Source organism: Hylobates moloch, unplaced genomic scaffold (genome assembly GCF_009828535.3).
Source record: "Hylobates moloch isolate HMO894 unplaced genomic scaffold, HMol_V3 SCAFFOLD_13, whole genome shotgun sequence".
NCBI lineage: Eukaryota > Metazoa > Chordata > Mammalia > Primates > Hylobatidae > Hylobates > Hylobates moloch.
The window spans coordinates 91,998,758-92,012,100 of NW_026652288.1; the positions used below are offsets into that span (position 1 = coordinate 91,998,758).

The window sequence follows — 13,343 nt, forward strand, 5'->3', positions numbered from 1 at the left end:
GATTTATTATATATGGCATGCATTGTTTTGAGATATATTCCTTCTATAACTAATTTGAGACTTTTTATTGTAACACAATAATGAATTTTATCAAATTCTTTTTTTTTGCATCTGTTGAGATTATCGTATAGCTTTTGGCCTTCATTCTGTTGAAGTGATGTATCACATCTATTGATTTGCATAGGTTAAACCAGTCTTGCATCGTTGGGGTAAAACCCCCTTGATCATCGTGTATAATCTTTTTCATGTGCTGTTGGATTTGGTTGGTAAAACCCCCTTGATCATCGTGTATAATCTTTTTCATGTGCTGTTGGATTTGGTTGGCTAGTATTCTGTTAAGGATTTTTGCATCTGTGTTCACCAGAGATATTGGCCTATAGGTTTTTTGTTGTCGTTGTTGTTTGTTTTTTGTGATTGTTGTGTCCTTATCTGGTTTTGTTATCAGGGTAACACTGGCCTCCCAGAATAAGTTTTGAAGAATTCTCTCTCCTTCAATTTTTTGGAATAACTTGAGAAGAATTAGAATTAGTTTTCTAAAAGTTTGGTAGAATTTAGCAGTGAAGCCGTTTAGTCCTGGACTTCTTTTGGTTAAGAGATGTTTTATTACTGATCCAATCTTGTTACTTGTAATTGATCTGTTTAATTTTTCTATTTCTTCATGATTCTATCTTGGTAGGTTGTATGTGTCCAGAAAGTGATTCATTTCTTCTAGGTTTTCCAACTTGTTGCCATATAGTTGTTTATAATAGTCTCTAATTATCCTTTATATTTCTGTGACATGAGTTGTAATGTCTCTTTTTTCATCTCTGATTTTATTTATTTGAATCTTCTCTATTATTCTCACTTTCTAGCTTTGTTGATTTTGCTTATCTTTTCAAAAAACAACTGTTTAGTTCATTGATCTTTTGTATTTTTATCTCAATTTCATTTACTTCTGCTCTGATCTTTATGTTCTTTTTCTTCTAATAATTTTTCATTTATTTTGTTTTTGCTTTTCCATTCCCGAGGAAATGGAAATCATTAGGTTGTTTATTTGAAATATTTCTATCTTGTATGTATTTGTTTATTGCTATAAACTTCCCTCTTAGTACTACTTTTGCTGTATCCCATAGGTTTTTGTACATTGTTTCCATTTTAATTTGTTTCAAAAAATTTTTTAGATTTCTTTATTAATTTTTTGATTGACCCATTGGTCATTTCCAAGCATGTTGTTTAATTTCCATGTATTTGTATAGTTTCCAAAATTCCTTTTGTTATTGACGTTTAGTTTTGCTCTATTGTGATCAGAAAATATAATTGTTATTATTTGAATTTTTTTGATTTTCTAAGGCTTATTTTGTGGCATAACAGTGTTCCATGTGCTGATGAGAAAATGCATATTGTGCAGTTGTTAGATGAAATATTCTGTAAATGTCAGGGCCATTTGGTCTAGAGTGTAGTTTCACTCTAATGTTATATTTTTATTTTCTGTCTGAATGATAATGTTGTTTGCTATAAGTGAGGTGGTGAAGCTCCCTACTATTATTGTATTGCCAGTCTATCTCTTCCTTTAGATCTATTAATATTTGCTCTAAATATTTAGGTGTTCCGTGTTGGATGCATAGATATTTACAATCGTTATATCACCTTGTTGAATTGATCCCTTTACTATTATATAATGACCATCTTTGTCTCTTTTTACAATTTTTGACTTAAAATTCATTTTATGTAAGTATAGCTACTCCTGCTTTTTTGGAGGGGTTTTATTTGCATAGAATATATTTTTCTATCTCTTCATTTTCTTTTATTTTTTGCACAAAACTAATGTTTATTCCACCTGTGTGTCATATTCCTGGATCCTTCACCAATGTTACATGAGGAAAAGAACAAAAGCAAAACAAATGAAAAACTGAAATCAGAATCACTAATGTTATCAAGTAGAAAAACAAATAAATTATAATCTAGTAGCCATCAGCAGGAGTATAGCAAAGACAATACTGTAAAAAGAAGCAAAGAAAATTGCTAGAAAACTATATGCATCATAATCTTTCAAACCAGCAAAATATGCGCCTGCATGCAACAGAACATCAACAGTATTTTTTGTGTGTGTAAAGTATAAAAATGCCAAGTTGTTTTTTGAATATTGTGGATAGGTAAAATGTATATGTAATTAATGGTAATTCTACTGAACTATTACAGAGTGGGCCAGGAACACATTTATGGATTCTGGGGATGCGTACTGTAATTCTTTGATTGGGATAGTGGGCACGCTAGCCAAAAAAAAAGAACACCAAAGTACAAGACAAAGGCGAATGAGACTTCTCTTATATCTTAGCAACATTTAGATGGAAATCAAAATTTAAATGCAGTCCACTCTGCTTTCTGAAGAGGCTTTGGTTCAGCTCCCAAATCTCGACTGCTTGATGCGGTCTCCTACGAGAATACTCAGAAGGTGTCTACTTAAACAGCAAATCTATTTTTAGTGGTGGAGCCACTCTTAGTAGCTATGTCTGTGTGGGACTCATAACCAATCACTATCTTTGGAGGAAGTCCTAACCTTTTCTTGTATATGCTCCGCATATGTGTAACAGCTTCTCTGTTTTCACATTCACTAGTCCATATTGTTATCTTATCACCTTTAGCTCTAACATTAATAACAGCGCCACATACATCATTGCTGTAGTCATCAAAAGATTCTGCAATAAGGCACAGCAGTGTCTCTAGCCAAAAGCGATCGAGGTCACTTCATCTCTGCTATTTGTTCAGTGTAATTAGCCATCGTTCTCCCAGTTTGTTTTTCTCATCTTCCCGCATAGGCTCAATACCACCCTTAAAAAGTCAGGCATTAAATTACTAGACAACTGGATATGGTTGTATGGAGCCCAAAAGTCTTCAAACAGTATCAAAGTTAGAGATCAGCCACAGGTTTGCTTGCCAAGTTTTGCTTTTGTCATTTTTAAAAAACCAGACGGCCCATCTGTTCTGTAGAGGTTGTTTAATATAGTGTTCTGGGTTAGCAACCTCCTGAATAGATTCTGTTTTCTCCTCTTCTGTAGTCACGGGATTAGAAGTAGGAGTGGTTTCCTGTTCGACAGTTGCCATTTTTGATGGATCTCTCTCTTCATTTTCAATCTATGTGTGCCCTTACAGGTAAGGTAGAGCCTCTTGTAGGCAGTATATATTTGGGTGTTTTTTGTTGTTGTTGTTGTTTTTTGATCCATTCAATTACTCTATGCTTTTTTTTTTTTTTTTTGAGATGCAGTCACACTCTGTCACCCAGGCTGGAGTGCAGTGGCACCATCTCAACTCACTGCAACCTCCACCTCCAGGGTTCAAGCAATTCTCCTGCCTCAGCCTCCCAAGTAGCTGAGACTACAGGCGCCCACCACCACGCCCAGCTAATTTTTGTATTTTTAGTAGAGATGGGGTTTCACCATGTTGGCCAGGCTTGTCTCGAACTCCTGGCCTCAAGTGATCTGCCTGCCTTGGCCTCCCAAAGTGCTGGGATTACAGGCGTTAGCCACCATGCCCAGCCTCCATTCAATTACTCTACACTTTTAACTGGAGGATTTAATCCATTTACATTCAAGGTTGTTATTGATAGGTATGAACTTATTCTTTTCAATTTGCTAATTGTTTTCTAGTTGTTTGTAAATCTTTTGTTCACTTCGCTCTCTCTTTCTTTCTTCCTTGTGGTTTGATGGCTTTCTATAGTGGTATCCTTTGGTTCTTTTCTTTTTATCTTTTGCGTATCTATTATAAGCTTTTGCTTTGTGGTTTCCCTGAGGCTTACATTAAACCTCTTATAACAGATTTATTTATGCTTAGAACAGCTTGATTTTTATTATATACATGAACTCGCCACTTCTACTTCCCATCTTCCCACGTTTTATGTTTTTGATTTCACACTGTACATCTTTTTATAATATATTCCATAGGTAATTATCGTAGCCTTTTAAAAATAATGTTGCTTTTTTATCTTTATTGTACAGATATTATCAATTTACCCAGCACCATTATAGTATTAAAGTGTTTTGTATTTGACAACATACTTACTTTACCAGTGAGTTTTATACTTTCATATGACTTTATGATACTAATTAGCATCCTTGTCCTTCAGCTTAAAGAACTTCCTTTAGCATTTTTTTGTAATGCAGATCTGGTGTAATAAATTCTCTCAGATTTTGTCTGAAAAAGTTTTTATCACTCTTTTGTTTTTGAAAGACAAGATTGCCTGAATGTAGTATTCTTAACTGGCAGTCTTTTTCTTTTAGGATTTTGAAAACGTTATTCCATTCCATTCTGGTTTGCAAGGTTTGTGCTGAGAAGTGCACTGATAGAGTTATAGGGGTTCCTCTATATGTCACAATTTGCTTTTACTCTTGCTGCTTTCAACACTCTCTCTTTGGCTTCAATTGTTGACAGTTTGACTATGATATGTCATGGTGTGGCTCTCTTTGTGTTTATCTTATTTAGTATCCTTATAGGGTTTTTAAAGCTGTCTTTCTGATTTATTTTCTAGACTTAGGAAGTTTTCTGCCATTACTTCTTTGAATATGTTTTCCATTCCTTTCTCTCTTTCTTCTACTGCTGGCACACCAGTGATGCATAAGTCATTCTTCTTGATGGTGTTTGATAAGTTTCTTTAAGCTGTCCTCACTCTTTTTCATGTTTTTCTTTTTGCTCCTCAGATTGGATGATGTCCAGTAATCTGTTTTCAAGTTCACCAACCCTTTCTTCTGCTTAACCTGGCCTACTACTACCATTGAACACCCCCATTGAATTTCTCAGTTCAGCAGTTCAGTTATAGCGTTCTTCAGATCTTTAATTTCTGTTTAGTACTCTTTTATACTTTCTATCTTTTTGTTGAAGATCTTTGTTCTTGCATTGCTGTCTTGATCTCTGTGAGCATCTTTATGATCATTATTTTGAATTCCCTGTCAGGTAAATCACGAAACTCCACTACATTTGGGTCCGTTTTATGAAAATTTATCTTGTTCTATTGTTTGGAATATATTCCCCTATTTCTTCATTTTACTTAATTCTCTGTGTTGGTTTCTGTACATTAGATAAGACACCTACCTCTCCATCTTGTTAGACTAAGCTTGTATGGAGAAGGTTTTCACCAGTTAATCCAGCCAGAGATTTTAAGATGCCTCTCTAATCCTTGTGTTTGTCCAGATTGCTATCTCTGTTTTTGATGGTCCTCAATGCGGTTTAGCTGTGTCCCTACCCAAATCTCATCTTGAATTCCCATGTGTTTTGGGAGGGAACTGGTGGGAGGTGATTGAATCACTGGGGCAGTCCTTTCCCATGCTGTTCTCATGATAGTGAATAAGTCTCACAAGATCTGATGGTTATATAAAAATGGGATTTCCCCACACAAGCTCTCTTCTCTTGTCTGCTGCCATGTGAGATGTGCCTTTCACTTTCTGGCATGATTGTGAGGTCTCCTCAGCCACATGGAACTGTAAGTCCAATAAATCTCTTTCTTTTGTAAATTGTCCAGTTTCAGGTATGTCTTTATCAGCAGTATGAAAACGGACTAATACAGTAAAATGGTACCAGGATTGGGGCGTGGCTGAAAAGATACCTGAAAATGTGGAAGCGACTTTGAAACTGAGTAACAGGCAGAGGTTGGAACAGTTTGGAGGGATCAGAAAAAGACAGGAAAATGTGGGAAAGTTTGGAACTCCCAAGAGACTTGTTGAATGGCCTTGACCAAAATGCTGATAATGACATGGACAATGAAATCCAGGCTGAGTTGGTCTCAGATGGAGATGAGTAACTTGTTGGGAACTGGAGCAAAGGTGACTCTTGTTATGTTTTAGCAAAGAGACTGGCAGCATTTTGCCCCTGCCCTAGAGATTTGTGGAACTTTGAACTTGAGAGAGATGATTTAGGGCATCTGGCAGAAGAAATTTCCAAGTAGCGAAGCATTCAAGAGGTGGCTTGAGTGGTGTTAAAGGTGTTCAGTTTTGAAAGGGAAACAGAGCATAAAAGTTTGGAAAATTTGCAGCCTGACAATGCCATAGAAAAGAAAATCCCATTTTCTGAGGAGAAATTCAAGCTGGCTGCAGAAATCTGCATAAGTAATGAGGAACTGAATGTTAATCACAAAGACAATGGGGAAAATTTCTCCAGGGCATGTCAGAGGTCTTCATGGAAACCCCTTCCATCACAGGCCAGAAGAGCTAGGAGGAAAAAGTGGTTTCCTGAGCTGGGCCTAGCGTCCCCATGCTGTGTGCAGCCTAGGGACTTGGTGCCTTGCATCCCAGCCACTCCACCCATGGCTGAAAGGGGCCAACATAGAGCTTGGGCCATGGCTTCAGAGGGTGCAAGCCCCAAGCCTTGGCAGCTTCTACATGGTGTTGAGCCTGTGAGTGTACAGAAGTTAAGAATTGGGGTTTGGGAACCTCTGCTTAGGTTTCAGAATATGTATGGAAACGCCTGGATGCCCAGGCAGAAGTTTGCCGCAGGGGCAGAGCTCTCATGGAGAAACTCTGCTAGGGCAGTGCAGAAGGGAAGCCCTACACAGAGTCCCTACTGAGGCACCGCCTAGAGGAGCTGTGAGAAGAGGGCCACGTCCTCCAGACTCCAGAATAGTAGATCCACTGACGGCTTGCACCATGTACCTGGAAAAGCCGCAGACACTCAATGCCAGCCTATTAAGGCAATCGGGAGAGAGGCTGTACCCTGCAAAGCCACAGAAGCAGAGTGCCCAAGACCATGGGAACCAACCTCTTGCATCAGTGTGACCTGGGTTTAAGACATGGAGTCAAAGGATATGATTTTGGAGCTTTAAGATTTGACTGGCTTGCTGGATTTTGGACTTTCATGGGGCCTGTAGCCATTTTGCTTTGGCCAGTTTCTCCCAATTGGAATGGCTGTATTTGCCCGATGCCTGTACCTGTACCCCCATTGTATCTAGGAAGTAACTAACTTGCTTTTGATTTTACAGGCTCGTAGGTAGCAGGGACTTGCCTCGTCTCAGATGAGACTTTGGACTGTGGACTTTTGAGTTAATGCTGAAATGAGTTAAGACTTTGGAGGACTGTTAGGAAGGCATGATTGGTTTTGAAATGTGAGGACATGAGATTTGGGAGGGGTCAGGGGTGGAATTATATGGTTTGGCTGTGTCCCCACCCAAATCTCATCTTGAATTTCCACACATGTTGTGGGAAGGATCCAGTGGGAGGTAATTGAATCATTGGGGCAGGTCTTTCCTGTGCTGTTCTCATGATAGTGACTAAGTCTCACAAGATCTGATGGTTATATAAAAATAAGAGTTTCCTTGAACGAGCCCTCTTCTCTTGTCTGACACCATGTGAGATATGCCTTTTACCTTCCATCATGATTGTGAGACCTCCCCAGCCACATGGAACTGTAAGCCAAATAAACCTCTTTTTTTTTTGTAAATTGCCCAGTTCAGGGTATGCCTTTATCAGCAATGTGAAAATGAACTAATACATTCCCCTAAAACTTAGGATGTACCATGTCTTGTCAGTATCCCAAGACCAGTTTGAGGGAAGCCAGACTCTTTAGATGTAGCTGGAAAGCTTGGAGGAGTCGGTGTGAGTTCCAAATCTTTCTGTCTCACAGTGAGGCTGGGTTCAGGTGTCTATATCCCACTCTCTCTGGACGAGTCCAGGAGAAGATCTGTGGCAAATGCCCGGACTCATGTTCAGCCTGCACCTTCTGATGCTGGAGAGATAGCTTCTGGGAGTAGGCCCGTTATACATCCACCTGTTTGTTTTCTATGGCCTTGGGTTACTCCAAATAGCAAAGTCCTCTGAACTTCCAGAGGAAGGTTGTTAAGGAAACAGTCACTTGGGTGGGAGCTATGGAAGTTATGGCACATGGTGCATGGCCAAACTCCTCTCAGAAAGACTGGATAGGCCTGAATTTATCTCTGTGGCAAGCCAGGGAGATAAGTGCCAAGCTCTGGCTTCAGGTAATGGAGAGCTACCGTTTGCTTGCCTCACGGACTTCCTGATGCAAGTTTATTAGAGGCCAAGCTGTCAAGTAGCCACTGAGTGTGGGTGTGGCAAGCCCCTTCTGAAGAGAAAGGGAGAACTCCATGTGCCTGCTTCTTTCCTGCACTGCCCCAAGGGGTTATAGCCCCTGGAAGTATTTGGATGCCCATTTAAAAATCACCTCTTTGTTCTGGGATTAGGGAAGACTCACATATGTTTATTTCCTTCTGTTCCCAGAGCTACTAGGTTTAGGATGGAGCCCTTCAGGAGGAAGCTTTAACAATTTGGTACTCTCAGTGTGTGTCCTAAACCCCTTCTGGTGGAGAAACAGGGAGTTGCATTTTTTTAGGCCCCTTCTCTGCACCACTCCAGAGGGATGAAGTCCCTGATGGTGCTTGCATGCATGTTTAAAGACACTATTTTTTTCTTGCTATCTAGGGAGATGTGTATATGCTAGTCCCCTCTGCTCCAAGAGCCATGAGATTAATGATACAGTCTTTTAGGTGGATGTGGTAAAATTTGGGGTGCTTAATATGGGTGCAAACTCCTTCCAGACTGGTGGTGAGTTAATAATTGGCTGTCTCTTTAACTCTACAATGCAAGTTAGCTTGAAGCCAGGCCACTTGCCTGCTTGGCAGCCACTGAAAATGTTTTATGGTGAGAGTAGGCAATAGAGGGCTGTGGTTTTTTTAAAGCCTCTTCTGTGCACTGCTCCTGGGGGATGAAATACCTGGAGGTGCCTGAAAATCCACATAAGACCACCACTTTATTTCCTATAGCCTGGGGGGACACGTGTGTGTCTAATCCCCGGTGTATATAAAACAACAAGGAAGCATGAGGTCAAGGCCCTCCGTGTGAGGTCCAGACACTCTTCTCCACGGGGAGAAACTGGGTATTGGAGACTCCTTTTCCAATTTTATGGCATAGTGCCCAGGGTGAGGTCTGTGCCCAAGTGTGCCTGGGCGTCTCCTACCTGTTTTATGTTGTTTTCTTAGTTGCTCAGGGGGTAGGAGTCTCTCAACTGGTCTCTGACTTTCTTTCAGAGGGAATCAATCCATGGATAGATGTTTATTTGGTGCATCTGTGGGTGCAGGGAGACTCAGAAGCTTCTGTTTGCCATGCTGGTGGTGTCACTCTCATGACTATAGTTTTAAACCTGAACCTTTGGCTTTACTCGAGCCAAAGCCAGTGCTCGGTTGTTGAAATATGCAACAGTCTTATAGTACATTCAGAAAAACATTTGTTTTCACATGGTCTCTGGCATGTTTCATACCTTTATTCATAGCACCCTGGTAGCTGAGGTCTCTTTCTCTCCCTTTCTTTCTTTTCTTTTTGTCATTTTAAAATCATTTTCTCTTGTTTTTATATCTTTCTTTCTTTTTTCTTTATACTTTTGTATGTTTTCCCCTCCTTTCCGTTCTCCCCTTTCTTCTGTGTCTCCTCCTCCTGTCGTTTGTTAGTATTTTCTTTTATGGAGTCAATTCTAAGAAACATATTTTTAAAGTCAGCAACATTAGCTCTAGCATTAACACTATAGCTAGCATGAATTGAGAACATGCTGAATGCCAGAATTATCTCATTTATCCTTATTGTAACCCAATGAAATAGGTGTGATTAATATTTTCATGTTAAAGGAGAAAACTGAAGCTTGAATTATCATCTGGAATCCTTAAGTTAATCATTCCACAGAGCCATGATGGCATCTTGGATCCCCTGGTACAAGAAACAGCTTAGTCTCTTTATCCAACTGGACTTGAAAGTTCTCAGTATTCTCTTTCCCATAGTGTATATTTACTTTTTTTTTTTTTTGAGATGGAATTTTGTTCCTGTTGCCCAGGCTGGAGTGCAATGGCTTGATCTCGGCTCACCGCAACAACCACTTCCCGAGTTCAAGCGATTCTCCTGCCTCAGCCTCCTGAGTAGCTGGGATTACAGGCATGTGCCACCACGCCCAGCTAATTTGTATTTTTAGTAGAGACGGGGTTTCTCCATGTTGGTCAGGCTGGTCTCAAACTCTCATCCTCAGGTGATCTGCCCACCTCAGCCTCCCAAAATGCTGGGATTACAAGCGTGAGCCACCACGCCAGTGTATATTTACTCTTTTAAAGGAATTGGCTCAAGACCATCTCACACTGAGTCCAATGGGCTCATTTACCCTGTGGTAACAGGGTAAATACTTTTAAAAGGCCTTTCATTGGTCCCCTGACCTATTAAGTAAGACTTATTATGGTAAAAAGCACCAAGTGGAAGCTCCATAATTTCACCCCATACCTTAGCTAAGATAGCAAACTGGATGCAACCATATGATCCAGCAATCACGTTTCTTGGTATTATCCAATGGAACTGAAAACTCATGCCCACACAGAAACCTGTATATGAATGTTCTTATCAGCCTTATTTATAATTGCCAAAACTTGGAAGCAATAAAGATATCCTTCAATAGGTAAATGGATAAATAAACTGTGGTACATCCAGACAATGCAATATTATTTAGTGCTAATTAGATACATGCATAGCACAGGTAGAAGAGAAGGCCTATAAAGATTCAGGTGTCCAACATATCAACAAACATTTTTTCCTTTTATTTTATTATAAACATTTCAAACATACAGAAAAGTTGAGATGGCTTTACAGTGAACTTCTGAGAATTCACCATCTAGATTTTTATTGAGAATTTTAAATTTTTTTTAAATTTTTAAATTTTTATTTCAATAGGTTTTTGGGGAACGGGTGGTGTTTGGTGACATGAATAAGTCCTCTAGTGTTGATTTCTGAGATTTTGGTGCACCCATCATCCGAGCAGTGTTCACTGTGCCCAATGTGTAGTCTTTTATCCCTAGCCACCCCCCAACCTTTCCCCTGAGTCCCCAAAGTCCAGTGTATTATTCTTATGCCTTTGTATCCTCATAGCTTAGCTCCCACATATGAGTGAGAACACATGATGTTTGGTTTTTCATTCCTGAGGTACTTCACTTAGAATAATAGTCACCAGTTCCATCCAGGTTGCTGCAAATGTCATTATTTCATTCCTTTTTATCGCTGAGTAGTATTCCATGGAATGTTTGTATATATATATATATATACACACACACACACACACACACACATAGATATACCACATTTCCTTTATCCACTTGTTGATTGGTGGGCATTTGGGCTGGTTACATACTTTTGCAATTGCAAATTGTGCTGCTGTAAACACGCATGTGCAAGTATCTTTCTCGCATAATGGCTTCTTTTCCTCTGGGTAGATATCCAATAGTGGGATTGCTGGATCATATGGTAGTTCTACTTTTAACTCTTTAAGGAATCTCCACACTGTTTTCCATAGTGGTTGTACTAGTTTACATTCCCACCAACAGTGTAAAAGTGTTCTCTTTCCACCACATCCAGGCCAACATCTATTTTTTTTTTTATTTTTGATTATGACCATTCTTGAAGGAGTGAGTTGGTATCACATTGCAGTTTTGATTTGCATTTCCCTGATAATTAGTGGTATTGAGCATTTTTCCATTTGCTTATTGGCTATTTGTATATCTTCTTTTGAGAATTGTTTATTCATGTCCTTAGCCCTCTTTTTGATGTGATTGTTTGTTTGTTGCTAATTTGTTTGAGTTTGTTGTAGATTCTGGATATTAGTCCTTTGTCAGATGTATAGATTGTGAAGATTTTCTCCCACTCTGTGGGTTGCCGATTAACTGCTGATTATTTCTTTTGCTGTGCAGAAGCTTTTTAGTTTAATTAAGTCCCATCTATTTATCTTTGTTTTTGTTACTTTTGCTTTTGGGTTCTTGGTCATAAAATCTTTGCCTAAGCCAGTGTCTAGAAGGGTTTTTCCAATGTTATCTTCTAGAATCTTTATGGTTTCAGGTCTTAGATTTCAGTCTTTGATCCATCTTGGTTGATTTTTGTATAAGGTGAGAGACGAGAATCCAGTTTCCTTCTTCTACATGTGTCTAGCCAATTCTCCCAGCACCATTGGTTAAATAGGGTGTCCTTTTCCTACTTTATGTTTTTGTTCGCTTTGTCGAAGATCAGTTGGCTGTAAGTATGTGGGTTTATTTCTGGGTTCTCTATTCTGTTCCATTGGTCTGTGTGCCTATTTTTATAGCAGGATCATGCTGTTTTGGAGACTATGACCGTATAGTATAGTTCGAAGTTGGGTAATGTGATGCCTCCAGATTTGTTCTTTTTGCTTAGTCTTGCTCTTGCCACCTAGATTTTATAATTAAATCTTACCACATTTGCTTTATCATATTTGATGAAGTGTTTAGGAGTCCAAGAATCTGGGGCATGTCTAAGATAACATCTCTGAAATAAAAAATAAGTTGATTCATCTCACATTCCCCACCACTAAGAAAAAGACAGAGTGTTTGGTCATCTCTTTTGGATTTCAGAGACAGCATATACTGCTCTGAGGAGTACTACTGTTTATTTGCTGGGTAACTTGGAAGGCTCACAGTTTCAATGGCATTCAGAGCAAAAAGAAGGCTCAACAGCAAATCCAGGCAGCACTGCAAGCTGCCTTACTCTTTAAACTATATAATCAACAGGATCCATGGCACTACCCGTGTCCATGGTGAATATATTGATCCATAGTAAACACAGGTGTAGGGTCTCTGGAAAATGCCAATACAAAACCAGAGCAGAAAAGTCCTTTATATTTTGGAGCAAGACCCCATCTTCTGTGGCATAAACTACATTCGTTTTTTGCAAAGCAGCCCCTGGCTGCTACTGAGCCTTTACAGAGACTAAGTGTCTGACTGAATGGCTATGTAAGTTTTGCTGCCCATAATGAACTGGACTTTTAGATCTACCAAATCATAATGACAGACAAATACAGCAGCAATCTGTAGAATAGAAATGGTTAAAAATCAGGACCAAGCAGAGCCAGAGAATACAAAAATGCTACATGAGCAGGACTTCCGATACTCACACCACCTAACTCTATGTCATCAATGTCTGAACATCAACTCACAACTAAAATCTTGTTGAGGGCATGGGAAGTATTTATACAGTAAGCTGATGAGGGAGAAAAAAAATCTCGGTCTCAGTTCACAGCTGGGTTGTATACACTATGTCAGTACAAACTGAAAATGGACTTCTGTTGCACCATAGCCCCACTTAGGGATGGATCTAAATGTCGGTTGTGAGGGACAGTCCTTCCAGTGGACAGAGCTGAGAGTAGGAAATTTGATTATTTACTTCTTATGCAAGAAGAAGTAGCTTAAGAAGGACCTACATGGACTCCTGAGTATTGCCAAACAGCTTGGTTGGTTGGACAGGGCTTGGAAGGAACCAATTTGGAAGATCAGAGAGGAAAAAAATGTCTAGAGAAGCAAGTGACAGACCCATTGAAGTGAGCACAGATCTCATGCTATTGCCCAC

At 39.4% G+C, this 13,343-nt stretch overlaps 1 pseudogene; it reads right to left on the reverse strand.

Moving 5' to 3' along the window:
• Positions 1-2,439: 2,439 nt before the first annotated feature.
• Positions 2,440-3,081, reverse strand: LOC116480331 (eukaryotic translation initiation factor 4E-like; annotated as a pseudogene).
• Between the last annotated feature and the right edge of the window lie 10,262 nt (positions 3,082-13,343).